Genomic DNA, 16826 nt, shown 5'->3' with positions numbered 1-16826 from the left:
AAGCCCTATCTAACTGTCGGCCGACTTAAAGCTTATAGTATGCGGATACTTTTTAAGAAGCCCAATCTTCTAAACAGGACTACTATTTACACCTCTCACCCATGATAGATCCCGCTCCTTTTCCAAACCATAAATATCACCCCCGCACCTCTCATAAAAACTCATTCCCATAAAAATACAAGTTCAATTCCCCGTAGTCACCGTGTATTTACCCTGCTGGATGATAAATGAGAATGACGTCACAACTTGGTTCATTTTTCTGACCTCCTTGCTACCCCCATAACATGGGGTAACATTCTTGGCGTTATGGGATTTGGGTAGCGTTAAATTGAGTATATGAGTGATGTGGTGTTGGATTTAATAGTGGTATGGTTTTGGGGTATAAAGGAAGTGTTGGTATTACAGTATTCTGTGGTAGTATGAAAATGTGAGATTGAATAGGTACTCATAACTTGAATTTTAAAGGCTAGGCAAAATGAGAAATTTAAAAAATTACAACCATGTAGAGCCCATCTTTTGGCTGCTGCATTGAGAATTATTTTAAAAATCTGGAAACCCAGAAGTTAACCCTATAAATCTGATGCAAGAGTAGGTACCTACTTTGAAAGAAATAAAGAAAAACCTTTTATTCACACACAGACCCAAAAATAAGAGTTAAAAAAAAACCTATCCGGTCCGGCATAAAAGCTAAGTATGTTTAAGCTGTTACTACTGCAAAAAAATAATTAAATGAACTCACTATATATATGTATTTCCCAAAATTAGTAAAAGCATTTTAATAAATACTCTCCACTTTACTAATCTTCCATTTAATACCAGAAACCAGCCAAAAAATAAACATAAGTATAAATAAGTATAAATAAAATAACAATATATTTGTCCAAAAACAGGGAGCGTAACATTTGAAGCATCTGTGCTATGATTTATATGGTGTGTTTTGCGAGAAATATTTCGCGTTGAGCCGATAAATCTGCGCTGTCGCTAAGTCGAGACGTAGTGTCGTAAATAAAGAAATCTCTTACGTTTTGTGTTAAACGTTACTTGTTTTGATGCAAAGATTTGTTATGCATAATAATTGATCGGTCGATATTTGAGAACGGTTACCTAGGTATAATAGGTAATGTTGATTTTTTTTCTGACGGCTGAAGATCTTATCTTTCGCGTATTCGTTTCGTAATTACGTTTGTTTGATCTAAACACATAGGAAGTGGTGAAGGACGAGCGTTTTGGGAGCTGTCATATGTAATATTTCGTCGTCATCTGCCTAAGTTGGATGCAGCTATTGCTGCGCCCTAACAGGGTATCATGTATGTACCTCTACATTTTATAACACCTTGTAACACTCATGATTGCAATAAATATTTGAAGTTTGAAGTTTGTAATGAGCGACTGCGTATCTGATCTCCTCAACCCAGTTTCCCGGGCAACCTGATTCCTTAGTACGACTGGTTGACAGACTTTTTGGCTTCTGTCTACCCGTAACGACTGCTAAAGATGTTCAATGACAGATGGGACCCAACAGTTTATCGTACCCTCATAATATTGAAGTTTTTTAAGATATCAAAACAATTGAGTAAAGTCTTAGGATGGATAATTTTGAATAGGTTTTTTAACTCCTCAAAATAAAACTAACAAAATAAGATTCTCTTACATTTGTCAAAATAGACGAGGCAGAGCTTTCAAAAAGTAATTAAGAGAAAAAACAATAATTTTCCAAGTATTAAGATACAAATCTTCTTGTCAAAAACATTGAAGATTTATCAAATGAACCAAACGATTTTATAATATCAATTCTATTGTCTATTTTGTACTGCAAACTTAAGCAAATCTATAATGTCTTCTAAATTGAATAAAGATAATAAAGCAGATGTGACTTTGAATGGATTTAAAATGAAATAAATATTGTATTTTATGACGTCACTAACCTTGAATGACAGCAAATAGAAGAGTTTCAGTGCAATTTAATTTAATCAATATCCATCAGTAACACAGTACTGATTAGGCTGGCTGAGCCTCGCCCGCACCATGGTTGGGAAAAGGCTAGGCAGATGATGGAAACTTCTTAAAAACAAACAACACAATTGGTTTCCTATATGGAAGTAATGTTTCATTTTTGGTAATAGGCAGTAGGTTTTTTGACGCTTAATCTTGAGGTTTATCTATACTGGTACCTACATACATAAATATTATATTGTTTCCTTAGGAAATATTATAACATATTTTCTCAATTATATAATTACAACTACATTATGTACTTATAAATAAATAGTGAGCATCGTAAAACAACAAGGCTTTGTGGATTTTCACACAAGAATCATCAAAAATCTTGCACACCTTTCAAACTGTTTTGTTATCAGTACAAAACAAACGCCATATTTGTTGTAACTTGTAATAAACCCGAAAATTCCCCTTCATAGCAAGCATTATCATTCAACCCATGTTGTTGGAATTAACTCAGCGAAATGGATTACATTGGATAACAAGTTGCAAGGGGGCCACTTTATGAAACCAGCATACGGCAGACTTATAGTCGGCCGATAGTTTGTTTGAGACCATAACTCAGTATAAAGCTGTGTTCAAACCAAACTGACTGTAAGCCGCCGAAGGTGAGCGAACGCTACGCTGCTTATTGTATTTCCAAAAATATTCATTTTTTCGTTCATATCTAACCGACGATACGTTATTACGATATGCTTGGCATATTGTAAGCTACTGCGTATTGTTTGCATACTAGGAACAAAAAATTCCGTTTATTTTCATATTTACACTGGGGCTCACATTGAGTCTGCTCACATTTGGCGAATGACAGTATGGTTTGAACGCAGCTTAAGGATCTAATAAAAAAATTTACACCCATCGGATTAACTATATAGCGGCCGACTTTTTAGTCTCCAGTTTGCCTGTACTCTATATTGGATGCAGGTGATAAGGCCAGGGTATTTGCAGTTTGGGCCCCTTCAGGGGTCTCAGAGCCCTTTTTGGCCCCTACCCCTGGGTGCTGTTCAAATGAAACGTCTTGTGTTGTAATTAGTAAATTGATGAATTGGGTTGAGGATGCAAAGTTTGTATGTCAATGATTAAGGGAAGTAAGGGCATGTAACTTTGTCCAGTTAGAAATGGATGAAAAGTATGTTTTATGCGTGTTACTTGTAGTGGAATCATACAAGAAATGTGTTTTGTGAAAACCATCAACAGAAAGTCTGATAACCAGTTTTAGCTACGGGTATAGAGCTGTTCTCTTGACTGAGTTGAAGGGGTCAGATAGCTATTTGTTCCTTGTAAGACACTGGCACTTTGCTGCATCTTGAAGAAGAAGCTGAAGACTGGAAGCCACCACACATACTTTGAAAAAGTCTGCATAAATAGTGACATTGGTTTGAAAACTATATGGGCTGTGAAGACTTCCCTGGTAACTTTAGATCTTACTCTCATTTGGGGTCCATAAGTTGACGTCGAAAATAGCAGATACTCATTTATGTTCCGTGATTTTGGTTTTCCTGTGACATACATTATGATAAACGCACTTTTTTTTCAACAGTATTGCATAAAAACCAGAACGTGCAAAACCAACAATGATCAGAGTGCAAATGAAACAAATTATAATAATAAATTAGGGGCGTTGTACCAAGAAAGTTGTTAATGGATTATACTGCGGTCGCAAACGAGGAATATGCTGCTCAACTTTCCTTGGACGTTACAAACTTCGCCATTTAATTTTCTTATATGCTTACTCGGGTCTTGGTATATAGTTTTGTTTGTAACGCGACTGTTGTGGGAATTTCTGTATTTCTTTTCTTTTTATGCCAATTCAGAGGAATATGTAGGACAAAGTAAGTTTTAAATGTTGTTTATTGAAACTTTGGGTTTTGTAATAAGGTGTCTATTTCTGCCTTTTACAATAATGGATGAAATTGGGGTCTAAAAATATATATTTTATTGAACCTAGTTTGTATAAATAATAAAAATGTTGAGACGTATAAGGAAGTTCAGGAGTTGGCGCTAGATAGGCGTAAATGGAAGGAGCTGCACCAACAAGAGCTGGGCTCTTAAAAGAAGAAGAAGAAAAATATGTACTTAAAAGTTTTTTTTCTTTATAAATTGAATAATTGAAGTGTTTATCGGAGTCTTCTACCGTCTAATCTTACTACCAATCATCCCAGTGTTGAGTCACTTCGTTCGAAAAACTCCACTCTAACACATGTCTACTCAAAGGACCGTATGTCCCTCTGTAAATTGGACCCCATGAACCCATAGCCCTAAAATTAACAACAATATGTTCCTTCAACATCAATACCATAAACACAATTTCCATTACAGAACCTTGCTATAAATAGCTGCCATAGAGTATAGAGCAACTGACGGACCCTAGCTGGACCCTCCCTGTAAACAACTGGTTAATAATTGCTCTTAACCCTTCGCATGTTTTATTCATATTGCCCTGTAAACCGAACTAGTATAATGAAATGGGACTAGTTTCGCTTCAATCGGGGGTTTTGTTACACCGTGCTGTAATAGATAGAAATATAATGTCGAGGACGTATGCAACTGATTGAAAAGACGTTAGTTATAATGGCTGGCCGATCATCATCTCAAGAGGAAACGTTATTATTTAATGTTCGTTATTAGTTCTTGAGTTGATCTAATTGAATAAAATGACCTTATCAAGCGCCGATGGCTGCTAAATAAAGAATTAAGTCGATAAAGAGGTATTGTAAGCAGCCTGTCTGTGGATGGACTTACTCATAAGTCAAACAATAGATTTGCAAAGATGATTGTTATAAAAATAAAGAGTCTGTAAAAATTGTATACCAAAAAAGGTTCTTTAAGCCGTCTTGAAACGGTCTAAACAGTTTCTGATGACATTAATCAAAAATGGTCGATTCAAATGTATTGTAACTACATTGTTACTACTATGTAACAGACATCCATACCCAAACTTATTAAGACACTATCATGCATTACGTTTGATATCTCACTTCGTATAGTTTCGAGCGAACATTGCTCGAACTTCGCAACAACATTTACTTGGACTTGTCCATTAATATTGTTATATTCACACTTAAGTATATGTCTGTTCGTTCTAATAGCTTTACAATGTTCTTGTAAGTATTTGATTAATTTGTTGTTAGTTTTGTTTTGTAGGGTACCTATATTTATATTTGCGTTAGGTTAGGTGTATTGGGAATTACTTGTAGATAGATCTTTTTGATGGGAAAATAAATTGAGGCTATCAGGCAATTTGGTTTTGTTATGCCAAAGGCATCAAACAAGAAATAAATGATTATAATAATAATTTTTAACTAATGTTTATGTCTGGAATGGTCATGTCATACTTGGTCAGACATACATAAATATTGTGATGGTAATTTCAGGAACTGAATCCTCTAGAATGTTTTATCAGTTTTACTTTATTTTTGTCTTCTTTATTCTTACTAGTAAATAAAGTGATTTGATAACTAAAAACAAACAGACAAGATCAAATCTTCACGTTTACTTTTTGATGTCCAAGCTAAACCCTCAATTTGTTTTTCTAAATGCTGTTAGCCGTTTAATTTCACTTATCCCCAACCCTTTGCAGTGTCCCAAAGGTTACAAAACGTGGTCACCCCACTCTGACGGTAGGGTGACCACGTAATGAGAATTCTTGGTGGGTTCCGTATATACGTTTCGTTAATGACTGCACGTTTGTTCTTTGAAATAAAACGGTTGGTATTGTTTTAATATTGTTTTTGTATGTGTGTATGTGTGTATGTTTATAGCTTTAGGGTGGACTAGATTAGTGAATTTGATGGTGGATTTAAAATGATTGTCCTTTGTTATGGTTTAGTGTGACAGGTGTGTTTAATAGGACAGTTTTGCAGCACCCACATTTAAATAGGTTTTTTTTAATAGGCCTACACTGAAGTTGAGCTATGTATTCTGTCAAAATATTCAACATAGAAAAACTTTCTACAGAACACTTAACTCTCAGAACAATACACTGGTCATATTCTAAAAATACTTACGGTATTTTTCAGTACTTAAAGTAACTAAGCCACGGTAATAGTTCCCAAAATCTCCTTCTTCAAGAAACATTGACCACTTAGAAACATTCCAATAGATTTCCCCTCCGTTATGTTTCCACAAATTCAATCATATTCTAAACGCACCTACGTCTAGTCTTTGTGTCATTTGCTATTGTAAAATCGCCTCTAGCTAGCAATGAACAAGAGCCACACGTTTTGCAAGTAACATCTCTTATGGGTGACCGTCAGAATCGCTGTCATTATTCTCACTTACCCCGAAATACATATTGAGAGAAATACATATAGAGTAACTACCGAATTGCTACCATTATTACAATTGCTATTCTCGTCGTTTTGAAGATAATCAGCATCTAAAGGTGACAGCAATTCTGATATCAGGCTGTCACTTTTTCCAGTGTGAAGAAATGGCTTAAAAGTACCCATTGAGTTTTTTTCACCCAGAGTTGCTACCTAATTGCTACCTTCTAGCATTTAATTTTGGACCACGTCATGTGCGCAGATGAAAAAATATCAATAAATTGAGTTTTTGTGAATTGAGAAATAAGCATATGTGTTTCGAGGGGATCGGCGAACAGTTACAGCGATTCTGACGGTCCTCTCGAACATTTTCAGTGCTCACTAATCTGCATGTCCCTTTGTAAGATCTCGGTTCTAGTGCTTTGTGAGAAGATTTCTTAGAACGTGTGAAGCAGGATTGGCGAGATTTGGGTCGTACAGATTTTTCGAGAAAATTCTGGGCATGACCTATATTGCTACGGTGTGAAATGATGAGTTTTTTGTGTTATTAATGAACTTTTCGAGGTGCTTTCTGAGAATTACTTTTATAGAATGTTATTAAAAGGTGTCTTTAATAGGGATTATGTTGAAGTTAACACTGCATTTTTTGAATAAAATATTTTTTATAAAACATTATTTTTTATTTAGGTATTTCAAAACCCTTTTAAAATTTAAAAAAAGATAACATAGTTTTAATTGGCCCAGATTAAAAATACAGTTACAAAAAAGCCATAACCTTTCTCGGCAGTCAGGTAAAAAGTTACAAAAAGAGATCTGCCTAGCCTTTCTTAACCGTGTTGGGCTTTCAGTCTAATCGTAAGCCTAGGAACGCCTGGGACAAAAAGTTATAAGTACCCAGATGACCACCACTGACCACTAGAATTCAAAATGACTTATCCAGCTGTTTCAATCTAAGTTAGAATTCTAACAGTTCTGTATCGTACTAATGAAAGGATTGGAACCATTTTCACGTGGCTGAATCTATTGCCGATTGACGAATGTGACGCTTGAATATTACTGCTAAGGAAATCATATTCTGTACTAAGATTTTGACCAAAGAAGGACATTTATTATATAGCCTATAAATGTGAAGGCTATTTAACGCAAGACACAATTGATTCTCCATTATTTTATAACTAGAGCGAACATAATAATGTTAAGAAATAAAGAATAAGAGGATCTTGCATTCAATACTAACAAAATAATAGCAAAAACTATGTATGTCTTGACCGTTTGACATGTTATAGGTATATGCTATCTTTTAGAGTAAGCTACTGCATAACTCTTCAACTTCTTTAAGCTGTGCCTTATGGAAGAGTATTAAATAATAATAATGTCCTCTGTACAATAACACATAGAATCCCAATAACGAATTGAGTATTGAGTAAAAGGCAGTCTCAACATTGGTTAAGATATTGGTATCAAAGTTGCAAGAAGTTCATCATAACATTGTAACTTCAGTAAGAGATACTTGACAAGTCTGGGACAAAACACATAAATGCACTTAACCAAATTCAAAACTAGGTACTAACTTACAATTCAATCACACAAAGTTTCGCTTCAATAACTCCCCTCCATGACACCATAGACACAAACATCCACAAAGGACTAATTTCTTTAGCCCTAGATTAAGAGTAAGAAAAGATAAGCGGAGACACCGTAATGCAGTAAGGTTGGTCCCTTCTTTTAGCTCAAATTCGTAAGGTATTAGGTATTACCAAAATTATCAGTTACCAGTGAACTAACGAGGCTTTTAGGTTCTTTGTGACATCTGTCAATGATTTTTGGAATTGCAGAAAATGGTCAGGTCCAAATAGGGCGTATATCGACAAAAACAGTAACGTTCCTCGTCCCCCGCTCACCCGCATTTGTCGCTCTACTTTTAGGAGATTTTCCGTTATGGCACCTCCGCTAGTCATTTTGTTCTCCTTGCCCTAAACAAATTACAACAATAGGGACAGGTCCGTGCTCAATCAGAGCGTAGGTAATTAGTCTTCAAACAAAGAGAGAGTACCCTCTGTGCGGTTTGTAGCTCTGTACGAAGTTTTGATTGCTTTTTGGATATGATGTGCAAAGGACATGTTACTTTGTTGGGTGAAAAAAAAGTTAAGCTGTTCGGAACAGGGTGAAAAAATTTGAGTGATTTAATTTTTATTTTTTATACAGGGATATTTTTTTGGAACATCACGATCATCCTTAACAAACGTAAAAATTGAATTTTTTTTACAACTTTTTTCTTATTTTTTTTGTAAAAAAGTGGCGAATATTTTCGCGACTCTAAAATTCACTTTCCTACCTTTGTGCAATAGATCTTGCTTTAGGAAATTATAGCCGATCTACGGCTCCAATGCAATTAAGGGGCGCCCATTCGGGCTGAAATATATTTAAGTAATAAAATGAAAAATCTCTCCCTAGACGGAAAATTAGCATACCTCTTGGGGAGAGTATGATGAATTAGTGGTGTTAAGAAGTATTGCGGGGAAATTAATTGGAGAACATTTGGGGAAGCACTATTTTTAATAAAAAATATGCAGATTTTTTTGGGGCCGTTATATCAAAATAGGAAGATTGTTAGCAGGGTCCAAAAACTTAAAAAAATAAGCGTCCAAACTAAAAAAATAATTCATTTAATACAATTTAATGTCTTACTTTGACTTCATTAATTTTATTTTACGTCATGTAAATATGTGTATAACTTTTATTTTTATAATTCAATATTTAAAAAATCGTCCTTTCGATTTCTATTAAAACATCATAATTATATCGACATTTCTAACCTTGATTTTACATACTTTGATTTTAAACTCAACTTACGTAGTTCCCAACGTCAACATCATATCCAAATTTCTAACCTTGATTTTGCACTACATCAATTTTTAACCAAATGCTTACTTCGCAACGTCAGCTCCCAAAAAACGCATTTTATTTGCGAATCGAAATTCGTCACATTTTAGTGCAAACAACGGGATATTGGACACGCTCAGGCTCCAATTAGTACCAGTGCATCAAAGGCTGGGATATGTCAAAGCCTCTGTGTCATTCGAACATTATTTGTCATACATTTAGATTTTTTTTTGCTGTATATTTTCTGTCAGTCAGTTTTTTTCGCATTTTTTGCGTGTTTGAGATTTTTTTTGCCTGTGTTGATCATCATCATCATCCTCCGGGCCTTTTCCCAACTATGTTGGAGTCGGCTTCCAGTGTTGATATTTAATATTATTTTCTCCAACAGTGGTAAATTAAAAACAAATACTCATGTTAATAAGTGTATTACATCATCATCCTCCGAGGTTTTTTCACAACTATGTTAGGGTCGGCTTCCAATCTAACCGGATTCAGCTGAGTACCAGTGCTTTACAAGAAGCGACTGCCTATCTGACCTCCTCAACCCAGTTACCCGGGCAACCCGATACCCCTCTGTTAGACTGGTGTCAGAATTACTGGCTTCTGAGTACCCCTAACGACTGCCAAGGATGTTCAATGACAACCGGGACCTACAGTTTAAGATATACTTAGAAATTACATACAAAGTACTAATAAAAATTACATAAGGAGGCTGTCGTTGTGGGGGTCTGAATAAATGTTTTTGAGTTTGAGTGTGAAAAAAGATATTCCAAGTAGAAATTGCTACTAATAAAGAGATTTTAAAAACAAAAAAGCAATACAAATGAAAGCTTCAAAAAGTATAAATTAAAAACAAACCAACAACAAACTCCATAGGTAAGGTAACTAAAAATAAAAATGTCCAATTCATAGGCTGACAAAAAAATATGTCACAATCAAAGTTTTTCCATTTACGTGGTTGGAACAGAAAGGCGTTCTCCATTTAGATGTTTCAGACATACGCAGCGATATAATATTATTTGTCTTTCTTTCTATATTTATTCTTAAATGAAAACTAATTTTACATATTATCACACTTTCTTTATCATAAAGAAAACGAGTAAGACAAAGAATTATATTAAAAAAAAAACCCGTCTTGGAATACATATTTGAATTGTCTTTTTTTTTCTCGTCTCAATTCGTCCAAGGGTTATCTGGAAAAAATTGCTCGTAGCGATAGGACCTCCCTTAATCTTAAATACTTTAATTATTTCTTAAATTAAAAAAAAAACAAAAATGAAATACCTATCTAATAGAGAGTATATAATAATGAGTAACTTAATTATACGTTAACACAAAACCAAATACCGCTCATGTGTAAAACATTAAACAGTTATCATATTCCGGATACCAAAATCCAAAATAAACAGCAAACACCTTTAAATATTCGGCAGTCTAAATATTTTAAGACGCGCGACTCCGCTCTTGTGAAGTATCTCTAAGGGTGCGTCTACACGGTGCGATTAGCTGGAGCAAGTTAACATGCCCAAAGACCCGCGCGCACGCTACAGAACACGCGGGTACTCCTGCTTAGGTACATGCTCTAGATCCGCATATGTTTTTAAAATGCATGTGACCTGCGCATGTGCCTCAATATAGATAAATAAATAATGTCGGGACGCCTTTTCACACACGGTCGGTTAGTCCCATGATAAGTTATTAATTAACTTGTATTATGGGTGCTACCACAACTGATAAACTACATATAACTACATATTTATAAGTACTTATCATAACATAAGTCGTGTTGGCCTAGCGGGTTCGATCCCAGGTCAGACAAGTACCAATGAAACTTTTTTAAGTTTGTATGTACTTTCTAAGTATATCTTTGACACCATTGACTGTGTTTTGGATGACACGTTAAACTGTAGGTCCCGGCTGTCATTGATCATCCTTGGCAGTCGCTACGGGTAGTCAGAAGCCAGAAATTTTGAGGCCAGTCTAACTAAGAAGTATCGGGTTGCCCGGGTAATTGGGTTGAGGAGGTCAGATAGGCAGTCGCTTCTTGTAAAGCACTGGTACTCAGCTGAATCCGGTTAGACTGGAAGCCAACCCCAAAATGTTATGGAAAAAGGCTCGGAGGATGATGACTTATCATAACACCCAGACCACAGCCAACAAGCATGCTCATCACATAAATGTCGACTGAACCGAGAATAGAACCCGGGACCTCAGCTTTATCAGTCCAGCATGGTGACCATTGCGCCATCGAGGTAGTCAATACGCGCAAGCTACTTGCACCGTGTAGACGCACCCTAATATTCGCTGCAAAACTCCGCAACTGAGCGATGACGCTCTCACATATTTCGCTTTATGAAGTTTGTCTTGCTTTGAAATACTTAAGGCTTGGAACATTGCTTTTTAACGAGTTTTCTGATTTGCAGAAATACTTGTCTTTTAGTGCTTTTAGCTTGAGTGATTATCTTTTACAGAATCAAAATGGCATCTGCTGGGGAGTAATTTGTAAAAATGTAACCTAAATTGAAGACTCAAAAAGAGCCTTAACCTAAAAATATATACTAAAACTAAGTATACCGACAATAATAGATACATATGTCTGGCTAAATATACAAATAAGGACCATTAATGGTCCTATTTTAAGACCGAAGGACCACATTTGAAAATGCAGGTAGACTCAAAATGGAAAGCAAATAAAAGGGTCTCCAATAAACTAGGGCTTTTCATTTCGCTACAGTGAAAGTGGCTCGCTTCAAGTGCAACTAACAAAAGTTCCCATCAACTGGACATGAGAGCACTGGTCTAGGACTGAAGAATTCAGAACGATATTTTTATTTACGGCATATAAGTTAGATTTTGTCTTTTCCAGACCCAAAAAACTAGTTGCCGATTTCGAGAGAATCTATTTATGAGTCTATGAATTTTTTTTTTTTCAAGAAAAATATATTTAAAAACCACCATTAAAAATGATATTATCACACAGGCCGATAAACAGTACATTGACTGCAAATTGTAAATTGATTGCATCACCATCATTGATTTCGTCTCTCCTCGTTCAAAATAGCCAAAGGCCAATTTTTGCAAGCCCAGAAGTCACCCGATAGTCCACTCAGACATACTAAAAGACACTTCGAAACAACTTCATGAAAGCATCTCTCAATATAGCTGTCAGCAAAAAATCACTTTTGGCATATCACTTGTTTCCGAGCTCTGAACCAGCGCCAACCAACTTATGAGTGTGTCCGTTACAAAAACGGGGTAAACAGAATATTGAATAGGAAACAAAGAACAGAAAAGTGGCCTCTATGTATGGACCGGACAGGGTCCTACTAAGAGTACTCGTAAACTGCAAACTTTTAGTTGGCCGACAGTTTGTAGACTCATAAATCAGTATGGAGATGATGTAGTACGCACATTACAATGATCTGATTGCAGACATTGATTGGAATTAAGAATTTCTTTGAAAAAAAAATGCCTACTATCAGGTCAACTATCGGCCGACTATTTAGTCTTCAGTTTGTGGGTATTCTAAGGGTACATAGTAGATGTCAGATGAGATTTTATTTGGATAAGCGTTGGTCATTCTAAATGAATTCTCATTAGGTGAAGTGGTTGCTTGTGGGGTACGATTCGTACTGTGAATGGGTTTTGAATCAAGATACAAAGTGTGTGCAGACATCTTTCATCATCAGACCACTGTCCGGTATAATTCACTATCTCTTTATTCTTCATGTTTTTTTGTTGAAGTTGCAATTTTTAGAGGTGAAAAGAAAACAAATTGGGAATCTTTTTAAAGGGGTTTAAAAGAACATTTATAAAGATGATAGTATCCAGGTAGGTATTAAAAATATCTAATGTGGCGGTTACCACTATCGTAGAACATTTTTCAAGCATATTATGTATAAGAAAAATAATGAAATACGAATAAATAAAGGTACCATTATTAGTAGGGGACAAACCAGTCCAGACGCAGAGGCACTGTTTAGAAAATGGTCGGGATTTTGCATTTCCACCGAATCCCTTTAGTTTGAAATACTCGGTTCGAAATTTTAGGTAGTGCACCTAAAATGTTGCTGCTTTGGTAACTCGATATCCCGTGGTCGTACTGTAGTTCTACATTATGCATTATGTTTATAAATTCAGGTAACTGTAAGCCTTGTTAGAAGTGTTGGTTAATGATGCAATTATAATTAATAAGGATTCGTTAAATAAAAATGTAGCATACCTGCCTTGTTCAAGAAATATTTTTATGAAGTGTTGTGTATGTTTTCATCTCCCGAGCCTCTTCCCAAATATGGTGGGGTAGGCTTCCAGTCTAACCGGATGCAGCAGAGTACCAGTGTTTTACCAGGTGTGACTGCCTCCTCAACCCGGTTTACCGGGCAACCCAATACCTTTAGTAATACTGGTTATCAAACTTACTGGCTTCTGACTACCCGTAACGACTGTCAAAGATGTTATGTGATTGATAATATCTATTAAAATCATCAATGCAGAAATACATAATATTGGTCATTACATTGTTATACATACAACAACACAATACTGGCTTTTTTATACGGAGGGTTAAAAACAATAGAAAAACAAATGCAATGCTTCAAAAATAATACGAATTTGATACTACAGATGCTGTTTTTCATAACATCATAATAAAGATCGATGGTTTTAATAAAAACATAGAAAGCCATGTACTTTACAAAGTTATTGGTGTGCACCCATAAAATGCACATGCCGATACTTTTGGTACACTTGCCGTGGGAACGAATTTGCATTTGTGACGTATGTATCGAACGAGTGTTTATGTTTTAGAAAATTTGTGGAAAGTTCAAAAATTATAGAAAAGGTTTTTGTTTTTAATACCTATCTTGGAAGGTGATTATCAAAGAGTGAAGTCATGATTGATGATGATATGTAGACAGTAGATGGAAGGCAACAACTAAATTGAAAAAACTAACTTTTAACGAAACGATATCAGAATTCGGCGATATGGAATATTAATAAAATTAAGTAAAAAATGAGCGAATAAAACCTGTATCTTATTAGTCATTTTTGCTGCTTAGTATTTAACACCACACAAAATAATATAGCACCTGGTGCAAACATATATTCGTATAAAAGGACCAAAAATATATACCCAAAGGACCAAAATTGACTCACTTTAGCACAAACATCACGTTCGGACTAGCAATAGCAATAAATTTGACAATACGCCTATCAAACACCAAATGTTTTTCGGGACATATTTTTTGAAATCGACATGGGGTGAAGGGGGAAAAAGTAATTCGGATTTCACACCCCTGAGAGAGATTTGGACCCCTGTTTTTATTTTTGTAAAAAATACGACGGATGACTTTAGCATATTTTAATGCCATTTTTTTGTTTTTGATAGATCGTAAAGTATGTAGAAGTATGCTTAATAACAGGTTGGGTTTTGAGTGTAATAAAGGAGGGTTAGTAAGAAGGGAAAAACTGCATTTAAAATTATGCTATTTACATAGTCGTAAATCGTTATGGATGTGCAGAAAATGCAGATAGTATCACCACAAAAATAATATTTACCCGTTAACTAAAACAATCAACTTAAAATAACATAAATTGAAATAGACATTTCAAATATACTAAATGATAAAAAATATCTTAGAGAATTTTCTACAAAGTCATTAAGACTTAGTGACGAGACTTGCGGACAGATATTAAAATAGACGCATAAACTTGCAATAAAAAATGTTGTGACATTATTCTTTTTAAATAGGTGAACACTATTTTCAGTTCGGCCATTTGATATCAGGGAAGCATCGGTAGCGTGGCCGAGCGGTCTAAGGCGCTGGTTTAAGGCACCAGTCTCTTCGGAGGCGTGGGTTCGAATCTTACCGCTGCCATTACTTTTGGTTGTAAATTGATTTGATCACTACAGCCCTATGCTGATTCCGGGGCTGCGGGATTGTTCGAAAGAGTTACCGCGGCGCTGGTACATAAAAGGCCTTCGACGGACCACGATGGATTTTTAGTCAGTAAGAGTCTGACACTCCCTCACCGCTGCTTACCCACAGCAGGAGAGATCATATGATGATTTTTGCCATCGTTAAAAATAAGCCCTATGCTGATTTACTTCTAGAGAATTGTTAAAGGTAGCTCTGGTTTTTTAAATGTTGTTGCATAAATGATTAAAACTTGTCTCTAAAGACCAGCCTAGGTATTTCAATAACTAAGTTTTAATGCCTCATCTCCCTTATTATTCACAAAATAAATACCTACAATATTCTGCCTAAACGTCTACCTTAGAATTTTCTTTTCACGAAATAAGCTAATACTACTTGTATTCTTTACAAAGAATTTTCAACCGTTTACACAAGAATTCAAATATCAAACAGGATGAAGACAAGACGAGAAATTCAATGCAAACAAGCCATTACGTTTGGTGTCGCATCGTGCCACACAATTTTTCACGGTAACACATTATCTGAAACTTACAAACATTGTTCTGAGAAATACAGGATTCTAAGAAATTCTCAAAAGGGAAAAACGAGTAAATAATTCTAAGATCTGAAAGTTAAATACTTTCAAAGTTTGCATGTAGGTAAGTTTAAAATACATCCAACATGCAATCTTTCAGACTAATAAATAAAAGTATATTTAAGGAATATTAAACGTCACTTTATAAGTAAAAAAGCTCGGCAGATGATGATGATGAATTGACTCAACTACTGAAATTGATAAAACCTTTAAAAAAACTTTTTGAAAACTAGACACATGGTATTTCTTTTCAACCCTTTTCTCTGTAAATACAAAAACAATATCAAGGGCATGGTGTATCCTTTTAAGACCTAATTAAGGCCTTTTAAGGGTTAAGGCGCTACAACCACAACCTCTAAGGAATGTTGACAAAACCAAACATGATGCTGACACAATTCCAGCATTATCACTTGGTCATTACACCTGGTGCACAACTGACGTAATCCTGCTTAAACATAGTATGTAAACAGTTGCAGAGCACCATGGAGTAAGGAAAGAAGAGCAGAGATGCCATAAGGCAGATAGGTCAGGCGCCTCCTTCTAAATGGGCATGGCCATGACCGATACGATCAGTTACGAGTGAACTAACGAGGCTTTTAAGTTCTTTGGGGCATCAGTCAACGATTTTCGGTATTACAAAAAATGGTCGGGTCTAAAGAAGGTGTATCAAGGCGAAGACAGAAACGTTCCTCGTCCCTTGAACACTCGCATTTTGTCGCGCTACTTTCTCAGGAGATTTTCCTTTATGACACCTCCGCTAGTCATTTTGTTCTCCATGAAACAGTTGGAGAGCTCTGATACCCTACGTGCCGAAATGTGGCCTGTTGAGATTTATGCTTGAAAATATTCCGTGTAGTTTGGAGGTAATTCGGTGGTGCTAACCAGGCTACAGGTTGCTGCGATTGCTTTTAGTTTGAAGAAGACTTTATAGTTGAATTGGGTAATAATGGGTGGGAGCTGGTGGTCCTTTTAATGAAGTTTTGAGATTCCACCAAGCTTGTTCAGGTACATTTGTTTGCACTGTTTGCTGGACCAAGTAGACCAGAAGACCGGTAAACCAGTGCCACATATCGGTGGAATATTAGGAGAACATATTCTTGGAACAAACCTGGCTATTCAATCATGATAAAAAAATCCACCTTGAAAGTAAACCTGCAACATTTCTTTTTA

The 16826-nt window shown here is 35.6% G+C and overlaps 1 non-coding gene across 1 annotated transcript; it reads left to right on the top strand.

Annotated features, from left to right (window-relative positions):
- The first annotated feature begins 14940 nt into the window (after positions 1-14940).
- Trnal-aag (transfer RNA leucine (anticodon AAG)) lies at positions 14941-15022 on the top strand. The gene has a single exon. It is a non-coding gene; the product is annotated as a tRNA-Leu (tRNA).
- The last annotated feature ends 1804 nt before the right edge of the window (positions 15023-16826 follow it).

The sequence above is a fragment of the Helicoverpa armigera genome, chromosome 20, assembly GCF_030705265.1.
Source record: "Helicoverpa armigera isolate CAAS_96S chromosome 20, ASM3070526v1, whole genome shotgun sequence".
In the NCBI taxonomy this organism is placed as follows: domain Eukaryota; kingdom Metazoa; phylum Arthropoda; class Insecta; order Lepidoptera; family Noctuidae; genus Helicoverpa; species Helicoverpa armigera.
This window is presented reverse-complemented; position numbering and strand designations above follow the sequence as displayed.